The 22,525-nt window shown below is 32.7% G+C and overlaps 1 protein-coding gene and 1 pseudogene across 1 annotated transcript in view; both read left to right on the plus strand.

Annotated features, from left to right (window-relative positions):
• NKAIN2 (sodium/potassium transporting ATPase interacting 2) overlaps positions 1–22,525 on the plus strand; it is an 828,054-nt gene that overhangs the window by 194,946 nt on the left and 610,583 nt on the right. The window lies entirely within an intron of this gene.
• Positions 11,859–11,977, plus strand: LOC120596370 (uncharacterized; annotated as a pseudogene).

The raw sequence follows: 22,525 nt of genomic DNA on the forward strand, positions 1-22,525 counted from the left end.
AAAATTTTTTTACAGTCTTCGATCTTTCAGTTTAAATTGTCAGGTTTGAAAACAAAAGTTTTTTTTTCTAAATTCTTATGAGTCTGTTTTCTAGAGCAGCGATCCCCTTTTTGGCACCAAGGACTGGTGATCCTATGGGAATCCAATGCCTGATGATCTGAGGTGGAGCTGAGGCGGTGATTCTAGCGCTGGGGAGCGGCTGCAACTACAGATGAAGCTTCACAGGCTTGCCTGCTGCTCACCTCTTGCTGTGCAGCCAGGTTCCTAATAGGCCAAGGACCGGTACTGGTCTGTGGCCCGGGAGTTGGGGACTCCTAGAGTAATAAACTCATTTTGGTCACCTCTACCTAATGTCATCATTTTGTAGCAGGGGAAAAAGGTATCTTAGTAAAAACTCGGTAAATGGCATAGCCAATCTTATAGGAAGGATAAAGATTTTAGATCAGTTTTAATATAAGGGTGTCTATTTGGAGGGAAATGTGCATCTCAGGCATGGAAGTCTAGTTATTTTGTCATCTGCATTTAGATAAATCAGTGCACTAATATCTAAAATTGTAAAAAAATTCTTGGCATTTTCATAGTAAAAAGTCAATTACCCTCCTCACCCCCCGTTGGAGATATTCTTTTTTCTATTATAACTAAACAGACTTTCTTTTTTTATATTAAAGTCATAATACCTAGAAACTCATTCTGATGAAAAACAATGTTCAATGGAAACTATTAAGATATAATTTATTAGTGGCTTTTTTTTTAAGTAAACTAGAATAGTGTAGGTGCTGTAAAAGATCGGCACCTTATTGCTTATTTATTCATTCTCTTTAATACTGCTGTTCACTTTAACCTGAAATAATATCATCCTTTTGAGTGATCGCTCTATTCCTCTTCATAATATTTGAAAAGACAAGGTAACAGGAAGCAGGGATGACTTTTTCCCCTGAGATCCTGTAAAGTGCAAAGCTGTACCTATGCTGTCAATGTGTGTTCTTTGTATTTCCAAAAGCCAATGTTAAATGGGTCATCTTTTCTTGGTAAAGGAGTAATATTCTTCCTGCCAAAAGAAATGGATATCATATCATTGATCACTGTCCTTTGCATAATAATATTAGAACAGAGTTTTGAGACTTTTTATTGGATCCATTCTCTTAGCATCATTTCTCCATATGCGTTATCAAAAATTGGTGATCAGCGACAATACTTCCTGGTATTCTTTTGTGTTTGTATCTTCAGAATAAGCTAAAGTAAAGGTAACATAAAATATGAATTTCCTGCCCCAACTTCTTTTTTTCAGGAAAAGAGTTGGTATATATTATATTGTTATATAAGGGCAGTATTTAATCTTTTGAAGGAAGATAAAAAATATAATAAAGACATTTATATTTATCATTACAAGAAATAATGAAGAGTGTTCATTTAGCCAATACTTGTTGATCACCTACTGTGTTCTGGATATAATTATAAGTCCTGAAGATATAGTTCTGAAGATTAAAAAAAGTCTTTTCATAAGCTTAAAGTCTAGTCAGAATTATTAGCCTATATTGTTTAAATTTGTTTAACATATATTTCTCATATTACATCTCTGAATATTTCAATATTATATCCTGTGAATATTATCCTCTTATATCATCAGGATTTTTTTTCTTTTAAAAGTGACATAAGTAAAGCTGAGTTTTATCCTTTTACCTTATATTTTTATGAAATTTTAAATTACATAATGGTTTTTATTAAAAAGGAAAATCAGTTTTTAATTATTTTACTTTATAGGTTTGTTGTATAGACATATATTTTATATGCCTTTGCTGGGAAATTTATCCAGGAATTCTCTTTTTCCTCTCATATTACTGCCTTTAATTACATCATCTAGGTCTGCATGAGAATTCTTTGAAAGTTATTTGAACATGTGTAGAGTCTAGTCATTTTATGATCATACCCTTTAAATGGGTGGATATAAAAAATTGAGTTCCAATTCTAGTGGATCTAGACATTTTGGCCATTATTTATTTTTGAAATAAAACAAAAGGAAGATAAACAACAACTTATTTCATTCTTTAACAGTTATAAGCAAGGGTTAGAAAAGCCGAATTCACTCAACTAAAGATGAGGTATCTACAAATGAGCCAACTTGGAAACAGATTAGCAATTTAAATGACTAAGTTAATAAGATCCGATTATAGCTAATTTGCCCATCCTTTCTTTTCCTTGAATGTGAGTGTTTTGCATGAATTCCTGGTAGTAGGGGTGGGGGAAGCTTATAGGGCCAGAGAGTTTGTAAAGAAAACAAATAGCCACATTTATTACACCTGCAGCTGCTATATGGGCTTTGCTACCTATACATACATACATATAATACATACATACATACATACATACATACATACATACATACACATGTGCACACATATATTAGTTAAATACACGTATATTTACATAAACACATGTATACATATGTGTACACCCGTGTCATATGTGTATGTGTGTATGCATATATATTATGTAACGTGTATATGTCAATATTACACAATATGTATACATGTGTGTATTCTATAATGTGTGTGTTTATATGCGTACACATGTATACACACCCATGCTCCAAAGGATAATCATACTGCTTGTTTTCTTTTCTCACCTCTCTGGTTCATTTTTCCTAACTATTCCTTCAAGTCACACTTTTCCCAGTTTGTTGGCATACTGCCCATCTTCCTTTATTTTTCAATGCTTTTTCCCTTTTATCTTTTAATTTAGTAATCTTTAGTAATCCTTTCCTTCTTTGTAGTGCTAAATCCTCCTACTTTGTGCCTTAATTTTTTTTTAAAATGTACTTTTTCCATTTTTACATTAACATGTATATCTCTGAAATGTTAGCTCATTGATGCAACATTATTTGTACATTATTTAAGAAATGTCGATGTTATCAGTAATAATATATTTAAAATAATTTTTGAGATTCTAGAGAATTTCTCATTGTTACGGGAAAGGTTAACTTTACATTGATTTTCTCATTACCTCTGCTAAAATACAGATAATATTTTGCCAAGCATCGTGTTGCTCAACAAAGATACTTATATATTCACATTAACATTTTTGAAATGGAAAAGTTATAGGGTGTAAAGCCAGATAGTAGAAGGATTTGAGCTTAGGCATTACCAAGGAAAATTAACAAATATAGCTTCTAGAATTTAGAAGCCAGCTCTGTTTGTAGAGTAGCAGATGGAGTAAAGAAAAGAAAGGACTGATAGAAGAGCCATCTGAAATTAATATTTAGGGATGCAACATTATGAAGTATAATATCCTTAAGAATTGTTAGGAAAATATTAAACATGTTGCAGATTAAAACAATTTTTAAATGGAATTATGGGGTACAATTAGTTTTTAAAAATGAGATAGTGATGATTTGTCAATGAGAGATATTATGTCCTGCACTCAAAACAGTGTCCAGATGATTTTTGGAACAGAAGAAGAGTTTTACGTTTTCTGTTTTTTTAGCATGATGTATCATTTGTTTCAATCAGTAGTTTATATTCTCCTGACTTAGGAATTTTTAAATGTAGCATTTAATATGTATATATTAAATCAAACTTATCAGCTTAGTCCTCAAAAAGATTATTAGATATAATAGTTTATACACCTCAATCATTTATATTTTAACAGTACTGAGTGGCTTTGTAAAAATGATATGTTCTGAATTGGAATGCACAGAGAGTGACTTGTAGCACTCGCCTGCTGAATGGTGGCATCTCCCACGACTGCACTGCATAGATGAAACATGTCTCACACTGGAGTATACAATTTTTAAAAATAAGAGGAAAACAAAATTAATATTTAACAAATTATTACAAAGAGATTTATGAAATGACATATGGACTTGTTTAACATATACTCATTTACTAAGTTTATACTTAAATTACCAATTTTAGATGTAAGCAGGCTTTAAGATAATTGTTTATATAATATTATACATGATTGTCAGACCCTATTATGAAAATTAAAAAAGAAAATTCACAAATCTGCCACTTCAACAGAGTACTTTTTCTAATTAAATTAATCAAGTATATTTTATGATAATTCATTGCTAATATGCATCCATTTTTTTAACGTCCAGTGTCAAGGATAAGCTGTCTCACAACTGTGTTTATCATCAATACAGAGTACAAGGAAATGCATTTTGCTTTAACTAATCCAAGGTCAATTTTGTTACTGAAGTTAAGAATTTGAGGTGGCCATTACTTTTCCAGTAATAAACTCACATATCCTACTATGTATTGATTGGCTGGGACATGCAATAGATGTAATAGTAGATTCATATCTGTGATACTTGAGGTTCTGTTCTTGTCCAACCCGATGTACCCGCAAATTAACAGAAACAGTGATGTTACAGTAGTACAAAGAACCCCTCCCAGGTTCTTAACAGGTAAGTATAGATACAAAGTGATAAATGAATTTTAAAAAAGAACAACAGAACGGAATAATGCACTCAATGAGTGGCAGTATTCTCTTCTCTTCTCTCTCTCTCTCTCTCTCTCTCTCTCTTTCTCTCTCTCTCTCTCTTTTTTATTTTTCCTTTTTAAAGTATTTCAAACACATTGTTAATTAGGAAAATAATGCCTTGGTGTTCATATTTGTGTTTCTCTAATATTCTAGTAATCAATTTAGTGGACCCTAAGGAAGCCTACCTATTTCTGTAGTAGCTCATTGTTCACAGTAACTCCTTCCCAGGATGACCTTGTTCTTCAATCTTTCTTTCCTTTTATAATCAAGAAGCTGTAATGTTTACCAGCATGTCCAATATGCATCTCATCTATGAGTAATCCTAGACATTTGGAGTAAGCCTCTAAAGAAAAAGCAAATCTAGGACATCTGTGCCATTACTTCCTACTCCTGCTAGTAGCAGACACTCATCATCAATCACTGCTTTTTTTTTTCTTTCCCCCCCTGAACTTATACAGGTGTCACAGTTGTTCCTGACCTTGTGTTCAGACAGCCATTACTAATCAGTGTTAGCGGAAAAAAAAAACAAAAAACAGAAAACAAAACCCCACAAAACTCATTTCATATCCCTTTTCTGTAAACATGTTAAACTTTCCCATCCTTAAACCAAACCAAACCCTGACCTAACCTTGCACTTTAGTTACTGTTCCTTATTCTCTTTTTTCCTTAGCTAAACTTCTTGAAAAAGTGTCTACACTAGCTGTCCCAGCTTCCTCACTTACCATTCACTGCTCAGCGCATTGTAGCCTGTCTATTGCTCCATTAAAACTGTGTTGGCAAGGCTCAGGTAATTCTGAGACTGCATTGCCATTTAGCTCCTATCTTCCTGCCACCGCTTCTATCCCTCAAACTCATCCTTGCCTCCCTCCTACTATCTCTTGCGTTTCTCTTTCTACCTGTCGGCTGACAACTCATGATCTGTCCACTCCTTAACAGTCGTTTTCCCTATGAAGTCCTTGACTCACTGTGGATCTCATTCTCCACAGGTCCTCTGTCAGTCTCTCTCAAGGTTTTAAGTATTTTACTCATAGTTTGAAAGACTCTTGAATCTATATTCCCTACTTTAACCTCTTCTTTGATATTTAGTCTTGCATATGTCAAAATTCCTGGTGGCCATATCTTTTCAGACAACCCACAGGAAGCTCATATATAGCATTTGCCCCTCCTGTAGTCTTTTTCAGAGAATACCATCATCATCTAGTCAAACCTGCTTTGCAGGATACGGCCAATGTGGCCATCACTCTTTCACACATCTCCTTCACCTCACTGTCAAGATTCTGATGACCTCCAAGTAGTTCTTAATTCTGTTCCTTCTCTCCATTTCTTGTCACCATTGCCCTAAGTCAAGATTTATCACCTCATAACTAGTCTCTTAACTTCTTTTTCTATTGCCCTTATACTCTTCACTGAAGGTAAAGAAAAATAAATATATCTTAAATGAAAATCTAACCATGCCATTTACCTAATGAAAATCTTTAATTGCCTTCTTATACCTATAGAGTGAAGACCAGTCTCATTAACCTAGAACATACAACCCCCCATGATCCAAAGATTTTATACCTTTGGATCTTAGGCTGTAATCACACTAGAAGATGTGGTGTTCTCTGCATAAACCGTGGTGTTTCAATGACTTGGTGTTTACTCTTAGTACTAAATAGAATATCCTTCTTTCTTTGCCAGTCTAACTTACACATTCTTTAGGATTCTTAACATATTCATCTACTCTGTAAAACCTTCATGAGATCTCAATCTAGCCTAAAATCCTCTTTTCTGAATCTCTATAACAATTTTTTTTTGCATGCACTGAGTTGCGAAAAACTCACCTTTTACTTAAGGTGCCAGTTGCAGAATCTAACTCCCAATGAGGAGTGACATAGGACTTGACCTATAATATTCAGTGTTTAATAGCCTAAGAATGATTTTATTCAGTGAGACCACAGTAGGTGACATCAGTTTGGAAAAACAAAGAAGCACATGCTGCTGTTTTTCAAATGCAGATATGATAAAGATTTAGATTAAATCCTGCAAACATTTATTGGTACTATTGTGTGCTACTTTAGTTAGATGCTTTTAAATATATTACAGTGTTTTAAATCTCATAAAACCAAACACAATCAACCTTTGTTTAAAGAAGTGAAGTGTAATATTAAAATAGAATTGAATAAACATGTGGGCAAGCAGGGATTCTTTAAAATCTTCCGCAATCTCCCCATTAACTTAATCATTTAATAATTAACAGAAAATGACTAGTCAGTTATTTCTACAAAACTTGCTTTTGAGTTTTCCTTGAGTCTTACTCAGCAGTTTTCATAATGTTGAATGCAAAGTTATGAGGATAGTGATGATGCATAAGACTTTTTATACTAGATTTCATGGATGATTTAAAGAATTTACAAAGATAATTTTGTCTCTGTGTACCAAATGTACTTTCTTTAGAAACTAATCTCATGTAAGATGGGATGCCAATTAAAGTATAACCCTGTTAGCCATCAAACTGTTTGCTTTGGGGGATAGACAAATTCATACATATTATGTAGGATGCTTCTGGAGTGCATGAAATTATTCTTACATATTTCTGTCTCCTCAGAGCCCAGCTTTGTGCCTAGAGTAAATTAAGTGCTCGACAAATCTGTTCAACTGAACTAAACTGGAGGTCAACACTATTAGTACCTGAAATGGAAAAGAGCCACCTGCTTCATTTTAAGGATTGTTAACTGCACAGTGATTCTTGTGCTCTTTCTAGTCAGGTAGCTCTTACTTCTCAAGAAGGTTCTCTGGTGTGTATGGTGACAAGGCAGGCAGAGGGCTGGAGTGAAAAGGAAACAGCACTTTTAAAATTATTTTTAGGAAGAAAGCAAAAACAAAAGATGAAGCTGAAACATGGATGGGGGTCAGGGTAGGTAGATTTAAAGAAAGAATCAAAGACTGAAGAAACACAAATATAATACCAAATATTTAGGATTCTAGATGGCCAGTATTACTATACTAATATGTATGTTTTAGTGTGACAAGAAATGACCAGGAAGTAATCTTTCCATTATAATCATTACTAATCTGTCTCTGATGTTGAGCTCATCTTTTAAAAAGTCTTTAGAAAAAAAAAAAATCAATGATTATTTGCCTGTGGAGTTTTAGAAACTCATCTAATGAAAGTAATATCTTTTTATATATCTTTCCGGTTGTTGTTGTTGTTGTTGTCATTTTTACTATTTGATAAAAGTAAGTAAGCAGGTAGGTAGATAGATAACTCATTTGTATCAGAACATTAATTAAAAGCCTAAGGGGAAAGGCACTATTAAAATCAAGGGCAGGGACTACAAAGCAATGTAAAAACGATCAGGATTGCCATGTTAATATAATAGTAGAATTACAACATCTTTAACATCATTTGACTTTTTTCCAATTAAAAAAAGTAAACAATTTAAAAACAACATTCAAAGGCAAGATTTTTTTTCTATTTATCAATTCCTTCATTGTATTGTCATAGCTGCAAACCAGTGAAGGTTGAATAGCAATAGTACAACAATATTTCCTTTCAAGTAATGTCTTTTTGCCTAGTGCTCATTTTTGTATATAATACTTTATGTGTTGGTTTGTTCTCTAGAAAAAAAAATCAATAAAATGTCATTGATTAACAACACCCAGTCTACATGTTTTTGTAAAGTGAACCACTTTGCCTATTGCTGGCGTGATAGATACTCTTTAATACAATGCTGAGCCAAAGGAAAACAAACGAGTTTCTCTGTCTTTTAGCAAAAATGTAGAGAACATAGAGGCAAGTGATTCACAGTATAAAAAGTTAAAAAATTGAAAATCACTTGGTGCCTTAGCCATTTATGAGTATGCAGGAGTAGCATGTTGTCTGGTTCTCAGAGACTTGGAAAAAGACGAAGATTAGTGTTCTATTATGCAGAGTTAAATGTGTTGCATTAATGCCTTAAAATAACTTGGATGATGATGCAAAAACCTGTTCTGTGTTTAAATATCTGTTAGAACATATCTCAGTAAAGATTATTTTGCCCTTCTTGTATTAGTTGTAACACTTAAAAATATTTAAAATAAATTAGCCACATACAAGTAGGTGAAAGAAAGCCAACGATTGTGTTTTAAGTGACTTCTTATTCAGAGTCCTTGGGCATCAATTGTATCACGGTTATCAATGTACTTTCTAACTAGCATCCAGTGTAAAATAATCTGAGAATTGGTTAACAAAAATTAAATCACATTTGGGATATTAAAGGAAAATTAATGAACAAATTGTTGATGGGTGATTCCATTCCCCCTAAGAGAACATCCCACCAAAAGAAAGAAAGCCCTTTGTATTATTTAGAGCCTGCTCTGTAACACTGTTGGGAATTTGGTTGGGTCATGAATGCTGGCAGGTTGTCAGGGAAACAGGAATAATACAACCGAATGCATAGTTTTCTTGCAAAATGGTTTTAGCATTGCTACTTTGGATTGTCTAATGGCCGACCCAGAATTTCTAAAAGTAACATTAATGGAGAGAAATAAATTTTCTAGTTTAATTACATACACCTCTCTGTTGATATAATAGGATTAAAATATTTCTTTAGGTATAGAGTGTTATGCTTATAAGCTAAAAGGAAAATATTTTTTCACAACGAAAGTTTGAAATTTGTGTTTTGATAACTAACAGCATGTGCTATTTATTCATTTTTGAGAATGGTATTACTGACACATTATCATGTAGTGATTATATTTTTTTAGTAGCTGATTGAGAGTTGGTATTAAAAGTCAGCAACATTCACATTCTCATGACCCTTTTTCTACTCACTACTGTTTAAAACGAGGCCTTGGAGAATCTATGTCCAATGTATTTTCTCTGAGAAAAGCTGACTTCCTGATAGCTTGATTGGACCCCCAATAGTAACCACAAATATGTGAAGATAGACATCTAATAATTCTTTATCACAGATACTTATAATGATTCAAATCTATAGAAATGCAAAAAGGGAAAGAAATTGAGCCTCTCCTGCAAGAGACTAATGAAACCTGAAGTGTAAAAGAGCTGTCAAATCGTTGTTCATAAATTAGGGTTTGATCTTTCCAAAACAAAACCAGTAATTGGACCATAATTAAATAGTTAAATTATGGGTACGAGAGCATTGCACATGAGCTAAGAAAGCCATGGCATTAAATTATAGTGCATTTTGCGGACATAGCAAATTTATCTTTAAGAATACCTTTTTTCCTCAGCTTTGCTTAAGCAAACCACCTTTAATATCCTTTAATACTTTTAGAATAAAAATATTATCTTCATCTTATCCTGGACTTTAGGATCCTGCATCAGCTCCCCTCAAAATCATCCCCAGTTGTTCTCTAGTTTCCCAGTGGTGCCTTATTTCTTCAGATATGTGATGTTCTTTCCTAGCTATGTCACCCAATGTGTGTTTTGGTGGAAGTTACTTCATCTTTATGTCTCTCTGTCTTGTCTGTGACTTGGTCTAAATAATAGTGGTTGATACACAAAAATGCTTAATAACTACTAGCCAGTGTTTTTTATTATCATTCCCGACTGTGATTGAATCATGCTGCTTCTACCCAAAATGTCTCACATTCCACTCACCATCATTCAAACCCTGCCATGTTTTGAAGTAATAGTAGAACACTTTTATTTACTATTGTATATGAGAAATTCAAGACACCATCACTGTAGTTTAGTACTGCTTGTGAGTTGGAAATGATGTGTGGGGTTCCCTTGTGATAGCAGAAAGGGCAGGCCAAGTGTCCCAAAGGAATTTGTTGATCAGGAGTAAAGACAACAAGGATGGAAAATAACAAGGATGCTAGAAATGTGTTTTGAAAAGTTTGCCACTATGATAAGTTAAAAATGGTTTAGAATTACTAGGTATTAAAAGAATAAATAATGGATATCGTCTCCTAAAGACTGATATCACGTGGATACTATGTAATTAGGAATTTTCTGTTATACCACAGCACACCTGTTATATCCATAATATTATTGATCTGATAGCTGGATCTTCAGATAGGAAATCTTTTAGAGTATTGATTTGGGGGACATGATCTCAATTTTACCTATTTTTCTGTTTACAAACTTGTATGGCTTTTGACTTATGTATTTTGGTTTGATATAAAATATATTTTTGTATATTTTGTATATAATACAAATATTTTCCTGTTATACTGAGCTTATTATATTTTCACTTGTTTTCCTCCCTCTCCCCTTTGCTGAAGATTGAGACTGTAATCCCACTTACTTGCCATTCCCACTGCAACTTCTCTGAAGTCTACTACAAATATTTTTATACTGTGTTTATTTAAAAGTGAAAACGGTGCCCTTACATGAAGCCTGAGGGGATAGTTTCTTTAGAAAGAAGGACTTTTCCACCTCCCTTTTCACTCTGAATGTAACAGATCCTCATCTGTTATTGAGGGATCTAAATGAACAGTTCATCAGCTAATCTCTCTCACATATCTATTTTGGTTCCTTTACAAACAAAATGTTTTATAGTCCCAACAACAGTAAAAGAAATTCCTGACCTTGCCTATTTTTTACAGACTGGAAAGTTAAACTATACCCCATAGCAATCAGGCGTCAGAATCATCTCTACTTTAAAAGTGTGTATGTGGTTTTTTTAAACTGCTAATGAAAGCATTACAAAGATTAGCTTTTGAAGTGGCAAGCAGCTTTCATTTATTTTCCTTCTGGTATTCCCTCTGCCTCCAGCTAAAATTTAGAACCTTAAAAATGTTCCTCTTCGTTGCTAAATTCAGTTGATGTTCTATCAAAGTGAATTTGGATTATCAAAGCCTAGTTCTTATCTTGCAGCTCAGTATTCCTGAGAGAATACTAGTCAGGTTAGAATTGACAAGGCTGTGTATCTGATATTTTCAAACTAGAATGTGCTCCTTTCTGTACTGCCGGCCCACCTACCTGCATTGGTTAACTCTTTCTCCTGATGTCATGTAGGGAGATGGGCACTCATGCTGTGATGATAAAGGAGGCAGTGTCCACTAGCAAAAGGCAAAAGAGCAGCTCCATCCATTAATACAATCCGAGAGGGTCACACAGAAATTACTAGCAGGGAGAGACACATGATGGCATACGTAAATTGATAAAATTTACTTTTTATTTTTACTTTAATTTTTTGCTTTGTTGTATTATTACCTAAACAAGGAGGCTTAACTTTTTGGTTCCTTTAATGACTTCTGATGTGAAAAAAATTGGACACTAATCATAAATTAGCACCATTGAAATTTATTTTTATATTATTTCCCAGATGTCATTTTTTCTTGGAGTCCTCATAGGTATTGTCTTCTGAAAACCTGGGTCATTTTGGATTTCCTAGCAGTTGTCACCTAAAAAATTTGAACACATTAAATTTAATCGTAGAATCTATGGCCATGCCACACTGAACATGCCCGATCTTGTCTGATCTCAGAAGCTAAGTAGGGTCGGGCCTGGTTAGTACTTGGATGGGAGACCACCTAGGAATACCAGGTGCTGTAGGCATTTAAAAAAAAAAAAAATTAATCCTAGAAAGAAATCAGATTATCAATATTATCTCCTGTGTGCACCAAATAACACCTCGAGGCACATTTGGAAACTGCATAATCTTTGTGGCTTTGTTGATCCTTGGGTGTTACATTATTATAACATTATCCAATGTCTAGGCTTTGGAATTCTGTAACTGTCTGGGATTATAAAATGGGCAAATTTCCTTAGAACGATGAGCGCAAAAGTCAACAATTTAAGTCTGAAATAGAATGGTGTAGAAGACAGTGAAGCACTTAGCAAGAACTCTGTGTTCACTGACCTTGGTAATATATAAAAGGTTCATGATTGTGCAGAAACTACAAGGTACAGCAGGATCAAATGGATGTGCTTTAAAGCAGAGCTGTTTTGTAAAAGTCAGGGTCATGTGATTTCCCTGAGTTCTCTGGTAAGGCCTGAGCCTTGGATGAGTTTATCTCCTGAAAGGACAAGAATCATGTGCTTGCTTGAATTGAGGACAGTGAAAATGGGGTTTAAGAAAACCTTTCTCTTTGCAATCTTGAAATCGACCAAGCTGACCACAAATTTCATGTTAATTTAGGTGAGGCTGAAATATGGTGTGTAATTTAGTGAGATGGCTCACAATTCAGCTAATATGAAACACTTAGTCTTACTTGGTTGCTGCTTATTGTGGATTCCAGCTTCCACCTGGTACTGACCAAGAGACTTAAATTTCGTACTCTCAAAAGGAAATATAAGACCTAAGAAGGACTATATCTAAATTTTGGCATATTTAATAACTTAAATTTTGTACTATATGATTTGATGTAAAAATACAAGAAATCACTAGTAGACATAGAATCCTAACTTTTAGCAGAATATATTGATAATGAATTTTCTACTCTCTCTCCTATCCCTTCCCTGAACCTCTCTTTTTCTTCTCAAACACACACATCACTTCCTATGAATTTAGTTTATAGTTCCTATATTATAACCAGCTCAGATAAAAATAAATTCAAAAGCAATTACTATGATACATAACTTTAATGAAATATACCCAAGTAGTTTCATTTTAATGGGTAGGTATATAAGTTCTTGGGAGCTTTATTTAGGACTGTGTACACTGATAATTTCTAGTTTCATCAAAAGCAAATTAATAGAAAGTTTCAATATTTTATTAGCTGCTGCACTTAGAATCAAGGGTGTTTATTCAGCAGTGTCTTCCCTCCCTCAGATCTCTGACAACTCTGACAATTTTAAATGACGTCTCCTTTCAGACAAATTTTCATGTTCATGGGTAATAGTTGGGAACATTTTTATTCTCATATATATTCTGTATTCCTCATGCAAAAAGGATATTCTTTCATAAGTTTTTTTGAACATCTGTTAAAACAGTTTTAAAATATTAATTGATGCATGCTTATTTTAAAAATACAAAAAGATTGCTAAATATTACCAATAAAAAATTTTAAAAAATTTGAAATACCAGCACATTGAGAGAACTCTATACATAAGCCAATATGTAGATTCTGTTGCAGCACAGGATCATACTGTTTTAAATATTGTGTATATGTATGCTCTTACTTAATGTATGATAGGGCAAGTACCCTTAGCAATCTTCTATTTCAAATATCAAGACTAATTTGAGTATTTTTGAAATTACAAAATAAACAATATTTGTTCGATTCCTGGGAATGTATTATACCAGAATGTATTATATATTCATATATGTATGTGTGTATATATATTTATATTATATATATTTATAATATTGAATTTGGTCATTCATTGACTCAGTTATTCTTTTACATCTTCATATGGACTAGATGCATTCTTTTCTTAAGGTAATCTTATATATTTTATGTTTTTGGTTGCTGTCATTAATAGATAATTTTTTTGTTTTTGCCTATACTTAGTTATGTACCTATTTATCTAATTACTCTATTTTGTGTGCCTTCCAGAAATTGAGCATTTAAGTATAGAGAAGAGGCAATTCTTCTCTTTAGTTTAGGAAATTGATTGCTTTTTGTTAATTGTAAAATCTGCCCTTTAGTGAAATTATATCTTTGTAAAAATAAGCTTTTGGCTGTTTCTCTTTGGCTTTATATTTACCTACACTCAACACTTTCTACAAAAAAAGACATGAATTTCTCTTTTTTTAATATCTTTCTTTCTTTCTTTCTTTTTATTGCCTAATTGCAATGAATGACTAAAGTTACCCAAATGACTATAATATTAGTGAATATCTTTACTTTAATAAGAATGTTTTCTATTATTAAATTTCATGACTCAGCTTTTGTTTGAGACACACTCACATGGACATCTCCGTTCTTACCCTCCCCGCCAAAACATATACACATAGCACAACTATATGCTTATGATCTGGATCCAGTATCCATTTGTTCTTACATTATAAAGGTTTGTTTTTCTTTTTGTCAGGAGCTCGCTGGGGGCTAACCTATTAATACATGTCATTTATTAAGATATTTCCTAATGAGGAGTTGTCCTTAAATTTTAAAAAGAAACCTCACTTGATAACACTTTATTATTCTTTTAACATGTTGTGATTATATTTGCTAATTTATTTATGAATTTTATTAATATCTATAACTGATTTCTTTACAGTTTTCTAGTTCCTTACGCTCTGTTTTTATATTTATTCTACATTCCTTCTGCTTTCCTGAGGTTCATTTTTAATTCCTACGTTGAATACATTGTAGTTATTTAAATTCTTATTTGTTTAATAAATGTGTATAAGGCTATGAACTTTCTTCTGTATATTACTTTACTCACATCTCATAGGTTTTTGTATTATAGTATTTTCTTGTTTTCCATTTTGCCAGAACTATCTTAGATGTAATTTTTATTTTGCAAACATTTTGTTTTTGTTGTTATTGCTTTTGTTGTTTCTTGATTCTCCTCCTCCTCTTCTTCCCCATCCCCTTATTCCCCCTAGTATTTATTATTATTATTATATTAGCATAAACTTACCGAGTTTCATATTCTGTTCTAAGTCTTTCCTTGATGATATCATTGGATGCTCATCAGACAATTATGATGTGGTTGTTTTTAGATAGAGACTCTGGGACTACCTATATGACATTTGTGGCTAAATATGTGGCTCTGTCTAGGCTAAGCTTCCTAGGTTTAAATCTTTAAAGCCATTTTACCAGCAACAAGTTACTTAACATCTTCGATATTAGTGTTCTCATCCCTAAAAAATGATGAAAGCAGTACTTATTTTAAGGAGATGAAAATTAAATGATATGATGCAAGTAAGTAATTACCATAGAAACTATTAGCCATTACTACTGCTACTGCTGCTACTATTATCATTATTGTGTATTTGACCAAGGTCCAGAGTCAATGAGTGACACAGAGGACCACAACCTGATTCCAATGTACAAAATCTTACATTCGATGTTGTACCATTACTACTGGAAACCATTCCCAGCTTGCTATTTTGTGTACTCTTATTCATTGGATAGTTCACAGATTGGGAAGAGAATTTGTAATTGTGCATTAGCAAGTCCACGTTTCAGGAAGTCATGTGAATATATTTTGATTGAGCTATTGTTATAAGAATATCCTCTATTTTATTATTATAATATCTATTGTGTCTCCTTTATGCTTTTAAAGATAATTTTCTGCATATTGCCTCATACTGTTGTAAGGACACTGCTGTCTTAATGGGTATAGAAACTGAAATAATAAAGGAGACTTCTGCCTTTTTATACTGTGTAGGATAAGCAGAAATCTTGAAAACTTCAGGCCAAATTGAGTTTGTTCAAACTAAATGCAAATACTTACATTTTGTTAATTTTATCCTATTGACATTCTTTTGGATTTGTTATTCGACATTTTAGCATTGCTTTCCTGCTTTGAAATACAAACATTATTTCAAATAAATTAGTCTCATACCAACTAAAATGAAGTAAGATTTTATTACAATTCAGAGATTGAAAATCCCTATATATGTGACTTCAGTTAGTTCATTTTACTGTTTGCTATCAAATATTTACACTGAACAATAAAAATAACATTTTCGCTGCTGTTAATAAAGAAGAAATGTTGTCTCTCATATGTATACACAGTATGAATGAAAAGGAAAAGAAAATAACTTGTGAATATATTCACTTTCACAGTCTTTCAAATTAGGGTAAAGATAAAGATAAATTATTTAAAAATTATTTTTAAAAAATCGGTTAATTTTTAATTTAATTAATAGGTTTTCATCGATAGGATTCCCCTAATGACTAATTCCTTTTCTGAAAAATGACTTTTTTTTGTTGTTATTAGTTAAATTACTTGCAAGAATAAATAAGGTATCCATGCCATTCCTCATTTGGACAAACTGAAAAAATATATTCTTGTTACTTCTCAATTTTAAATAAACTGAAATAAATGAATGGACTTCTTTGCTTTCTCCATCAGAATGATGTTTGGCAATCCCACAACAATAATGAGAGGAATTGGTTTTGATGACATTGGGCTTACTTCTAGAAAGGAAGCCTTCGATTTAAATTGCAGCTAAAAGATAGTGGGCTAGTGTGTTTGTATAAATTAACAAAAGAGCAAGTACTTCACTTGTCCCCCATTTTATTCCTGTGTCCTTTCTTGTTTTATGTGCTCAGTAGCATAGGAGTCACTGCTCACCTGGTTGCTGGCCACAGTGTTTGAAGCCAGAAAAGAAAAAAGCATGTTTAGAGAAACTTACAAGGATGTCACTTGGCAGAAGTATTGATACTACTCCTGACTGGGCATATGGTTTCTAAATCTCTAGAGGATATTACAACAGAACTGCATTAATGGGTGGCTTGTCAGTACCTGATCAGGGCTCCAAAACATCACTGCATTAACTAGAATATATAAACCCAGTTAACTCATATTTCTCCATCCTATTCCTTACATAACTTGGTGTATTTAAATTGGTTTCAATATTCAATTCACTCGTGGTGGGGAAAAAATCCATAACCATACAAAAATCAATATTCACTTCACTCACGGTGGGGGGAAAATCCATAATCATACAAAAATCAGTAATGCTTGTATATACTAAGAACACATTTTCTGAAAGACAAATAAATTGATTCCATTTATAATAGTATCAAAACAATAAAATACCTAGGAATAAATTTAACTAAGCAGGTGAAAAATGTCTACTCTGAAAACTAGAAGGTTTTGTTGAAAGAAATCGAAGAAGACACAAATAAATGGAAAGGCATGCTGTATTCATTGATTTGAAGAATTAATTTTGTTAAAATGTGAATATTTCCAAAAGCCAAATTCAAGATTACAATGGCATTTTTAAAGAAGTAGGTAAAAACACCCCTAAAATTTATATGGAACCATGGAAGACCACATATAGCCACAGAAATCCTGAGAAAGAAGAACAGACAGGAGTCATCATACTTCCTGATTTTAAATTACACTATAATGCTATAGTCATCAAAACAATATGGTACTGTTATAAAAACAGACAAATAGACCAATGGATCAGAAATGAGAGCCCAGAAATAAACCCAAACATATATGGTCAACTGATATTTGACAAGGGAGCGAAGAATGCTCAATGGAGAAAAGACAATCTTTTCAATAAATGGTGCTTAGATATTGAATATTCAAATGTAAAAGAATAAAACTAGACCCATATCTTAAACCACTCATAAAAACAAACTCAGAATGGATTAAAGACTTAAATATATGGCCTAAAACCATGAAATTCCTAGAAGAAAACATAGGAATAAAGCTCCTTGATGTAGGTCTTGGCAATGATTTTTTAGGTATGACACTTAAACCACAGGCAACAAAATAAAAAAATAAATAATTAGTACTCCATCAAACTAAAAAGCTCCTGCACAGCAAAAGAAACCACCAATAAAGTGAAAAGACAACCTATAGAATGAGAAGGAAACATTTGCAAACCCTATATCTGATAAGGGGTTAATATCTAATATCTATAAAGAACTCATACTACTCAGTAGCATAAAATCAAATAACTCAATTAAAAAATGGGCAAAGGACCTGGATAGACATTTCTCCAAAGAAGATATAGAAAGGGACAAAGATACAAGAAAAGATGCTTAACATCACTAGTCACTAGGGAAATGCAAATTAAAACCACAGTGAGATCTCACCTTATTCCTGTTAGAATGGTCATCACCAAAAAGACAAGAGGTAACAAATGCTGGAATGGATGTATAGAAAAAGGATCCCTTGTGTACTGTTCATGAGATTGTAAACCGATATAGCCATATGGAAAACAGTATGGAGGGTAGTCAAAAAGTTAAAAATAGAGCTACCATCTGATCCAGCAATTCCACTTCTGGGAATATACCAAAGGAAATGACAAAACCAACTTGAAAAGATATCTGCATCTCTATGTTCATAGAAGCATTGTTTACAATAGCCAAGATATAGAAGCAACCTAAGTGTGCATTAGTGGTTGAATGAATAAAGAAGTTCTGGCATGCACAAGGAAATCCTGCCATTTGCGACAGCATAGCTAGAATCTGAAGACATTATTCCAAATGAAATAAGACAGAGAAAGACAAATACTGTATGATCTTACTTATATTTGAAATCTAAACAAAATGAGTAAAAACATAGTAAAGAGACCAGATTCGTATTTACCAGAGGTGAAGGTTGGGAGGAGTGGAAATTGGAGGAAGGTGGTCAAAATGTGCAAACTATCATCTATAAGATAAATAAGTACTAGGAATGTACAACATGGTGACTGTAGCTAACACAGATGTAAGATATATAGGAAAGTTGTTGAGAGTAAATAGAGTTCTCGTAACAAGGAATTTTGTTTCTTTTTTTAATTTTTGTTATTGTGTCTACATGAAGTGGATGTTAGTTAGCTAAACCTATTGTGATAATTATTTCACAATATATGTAAATCAAACCATCATGCTGTATGCCTTAAACTTATATGTTGATGTATCTCAATTATTTCTCAATAAAAATGGAAGGAAATGAATAAATGGAAAAAAAAAAGTGTTGGAGAAGAAAAAGGCCACCCCAGGAAATGGCAAAAATAGCTCAGATGATTTTGTAAAATATGAAATTAATTGATTTGCTGTATCTAATATCAAGTTTTGCTATTAAGGTATAATACTTAAAATTATGCAGTATTGCTGCAGGGGCTGAAAAACAGATGAATGAAAAGAGATGGAAAGCCAAGAAATGTAACAACACATATATTAGATTTAGTACATGACAAAATATTATTTAAAATAGGAGAAAAGGGAATAAAGTAGTCAATAAATCTTATTGGAATAAAAAAAAATATTCACAGAGCTATCTTTGAAGAGTACATTCACTACCTGTCCATTTTGCAAATTTTCTGTTGTCACTATAGGCCTTGCACTAATTCTGAGACCAGAAAACCCACAGGAAGCTGAAATTGGTAGTTTTAGCTCACAGAAATCTTGTGCATACTGTACAGCTAGTTAACAGAATAAATTGTATACTCAATTTTCTAAATTTTTAAACTTTTATGACACTTGAGAATCAGAATAAATTTAAAATTGAAATACTTAGAGTGTCCAGGTAGAAGCTAGAAAAACCTATATTTCGAAAAAGATTTTGCAGTCATATCCATGCAAATTAGCCTTTTCTTCTTGATACAATTTTTTCATAATCTGAATGAATGGAAAATGCCTGTGAAATGAAGTTAACTACAAACAGAATGACTTGCTTTAATGTATTTAGTTCATGTAATAATTTCCTTATTTTGATGGAGTATTAAACATTTTAATAGAAACATCTGTTTTTTCCCCATCCCTACTAAAATAGTAGGCAAATAGCTAAAGGATATTTATTGAAGGGGTGCTAATTTAGAAACCTTCCCAGCTGTCCAATATCTAAGTTCTACCTTATATGACAACTAATCTAAATTTTTAATTTTCTATAGATATCAAGGCTCTTTTAAGAAAGTTTAAAAAAATCCAATTTTGCTTATAAACTCACAATAAACAAAATGTCCTGTAGCCATTTGGCAGTCAAGATCCATTTGAGAATATTTAAAATGATACCTTTTTAAGCAGAACATGAGCATTAAAACAGAACTTGCTTAAACACCTGTCAGACCAAACAACCAGATGGTAGATGAGATCATATGTCTTTAGATTATAGCTTTTAAATATTATGGTGTTTGAAGAAGATTTTTAGCAGATTGTCTTACATTCCTTGAATGCTCAACTCAGACAAATGTATATGGAATATGTCAGATGTATAGGACATTGTATTGGGCACTGATTAGATAAGGAGGAATGTTCTTTGCTTGAAGACAGTGCATTTGGGGTGTTGTAAACTATGAATCATACACGTTATTAAACATTAACTTCCCTGGTGAGTAGATAGCCTATAGTTATTGCAAAAGGCAGGACGTAAAACTAGTTTCTGCTCATTATTATCGAGACAAGTATTCTAGATGTAAAACTCTTGTGGGTTGCCGTGCATAGTGGAAAGAAACCTGGATTGGCAGTCAAAACCTTGCTTTCCTTCTTTTATCTGCTACCTATGACCTTTAGCAAATTACTTAATATTTTTCAAATTTAGTATCTTACATTACAAAGGAAAAAGATAATACCTCTAGGGCTCCTTGTAAAACATTCAGATTCTGCTTAAAAAAAAAAAAAGTTATGACTACATTAACCAACGGGGTTGTAACTCCTCATTATTATATAGTAGGCTCTTACGAGATGGTCCTAGTATTTTAAGGAGTCGCCATTTATGCTGAAATTAGTTTTAGATCCAAAGCAAAAGTAGTCATTTTCAACTGTAGCAAAGTTCTAAGGCTTATGTAAGAGCGTAGTAAAATTCCCCAAATATAAAAACTGTAGAAAATGTTTCCACCTACATCGGGTTAGAACTATTTTGAACTAATCTCTCATTGCTCTCCCTCAGAAAATGTTCAATTTACCTTGGAACCATCAGAAACTGCCTTTTAAAGTAGTTCTCTCTGCATTAATGGCTGCCAGTTGGATATGGACATTTATTTGAGTACAGGAACTGTGGGAGATTAGTCCTGAAGACCAGAAGTTCCCTGACTACTGGCCTCATTCATCTCATTTCTGTGTCTAATGCACATTTGCTGATTTCTTATATATGGCTGGGGTCCTAAGCCCCTTTAGGAGACACTCAGTGCTCTTTCCCCCTGCTCTGTGCATTTAACAAGGTGATTCGCCTAGATAAAATTTAAATGGCATTTTTTGACCTCCTACTTTTCAGGTCAATTGCTTTGGCAGAATACCTTTCTTCCAAGTGCTTATCAGTTATCTGTATTTTCTGCAACATCCTCAAATTATCATTGAAAGATGTTAAGGATGGAATTTTCTTACCTGCAAAGAGAAACAATATTGGAAGAACACTTTCTTTTAGTGTGTGGAGCAGAAGTTGAGTGCACATAATCACTGTAAAGAAAAGAAGTAAGTCTTTCACACTTTACTCCACACTTTGACAACCTAAAGCAGCCTATACTGGGTTCTCTGATTTTTCTGGAAGAGTAGAAGCTTTCCCTTTGTGCTTAGAATTATCTAGATGAGTTAATTTTGTAGACTCTTAAAAAAGCTATCTCTTCATTTATGAAGCTCTCTCTTTTATGGCACCATTCAGCTTTATATATAATTATTTCTTATAAATCAAAACAGTCCTGTTAGAATATACATATATTTTGTTACAATATATAATATATATTCTAGTGTATGTTTCTGATTCATTTTTTTTTTATTCTCTAGTTTCATCTCTTACATTTCATTGGAGCTAAATAAATATTGGTTGAGAGGTTGGTTGAATGAATGAAAGGATGCATGCCATATAAAAATTTAAGAACTTCTTGGTTTTATACTTACAGTTAATATCAAACACATTTATGAGGAGAGGAAATCTTTCCATATGTAGTTATAAATATATAGTTTTTATTTTCTTGTTTAGAAAACATTTTTTTTCCTCCCTGGTATAAGAGATTTGTGAAATCCTCAAAATTAAGCACTTAATGCTCATCAAACAGAAAACAAAGACTGTAGCCTAGTAACCTTTGTTTGCATCAGAGAATTAGAAATGAGGCTAAGTGGTGATTCATGGAGATGGTGATTATGTGTTTCAGCTTATTCCAATGTATAAATGACATTTAAACCATGTTGTGTAATTTGAAATTGATATATTATGGTTTTAAAAGGTTATTAACAGTAATTCTTATCAATCTCTGACCCTTTCAGTAAATAACTAATGTTTAATCTAATAGCTTAATGATCTTTTGATATAGTATTAGAGACATGTATGAGTTTAAATTGAAGTGATTATGAAATTCACAAATTTTAAGAATTGGAACTATCTGAAAATTGAAACTTGTCTTTTGTGAATCTCTGGTTTAGCTATCAAGTATAAAATAAATTAATTAGCAGGCATTCTAATAATAACTACTCAGTTCAAGAGAGAGAGAACAATGTATTTTATAATATTTTTATGCAGGTTTTCAGGAATTTAGTTTCAATAATAGGTCCAATAAAACCTGATTTCAATTGTGGGCTTAAATCTATTGGAGTGAGTTATTACCTTAAA

Source organism: Pteropus medius, unplaced genomic scaffold (genome assembly GCF_902729225.1).
Source record: "Pteropus medius unplaced genomic scaffold, Ma_sr-lr_union100, whole genome shotgun sequence".
In the NCBI taxonomy this organism is placed as follows: domain Eukaryota; kingdom Metazoa; phylum Chordata; class Mammalia; order Chiroptera; family Pteropodidae; genus Pteropus; species Pteropus medius.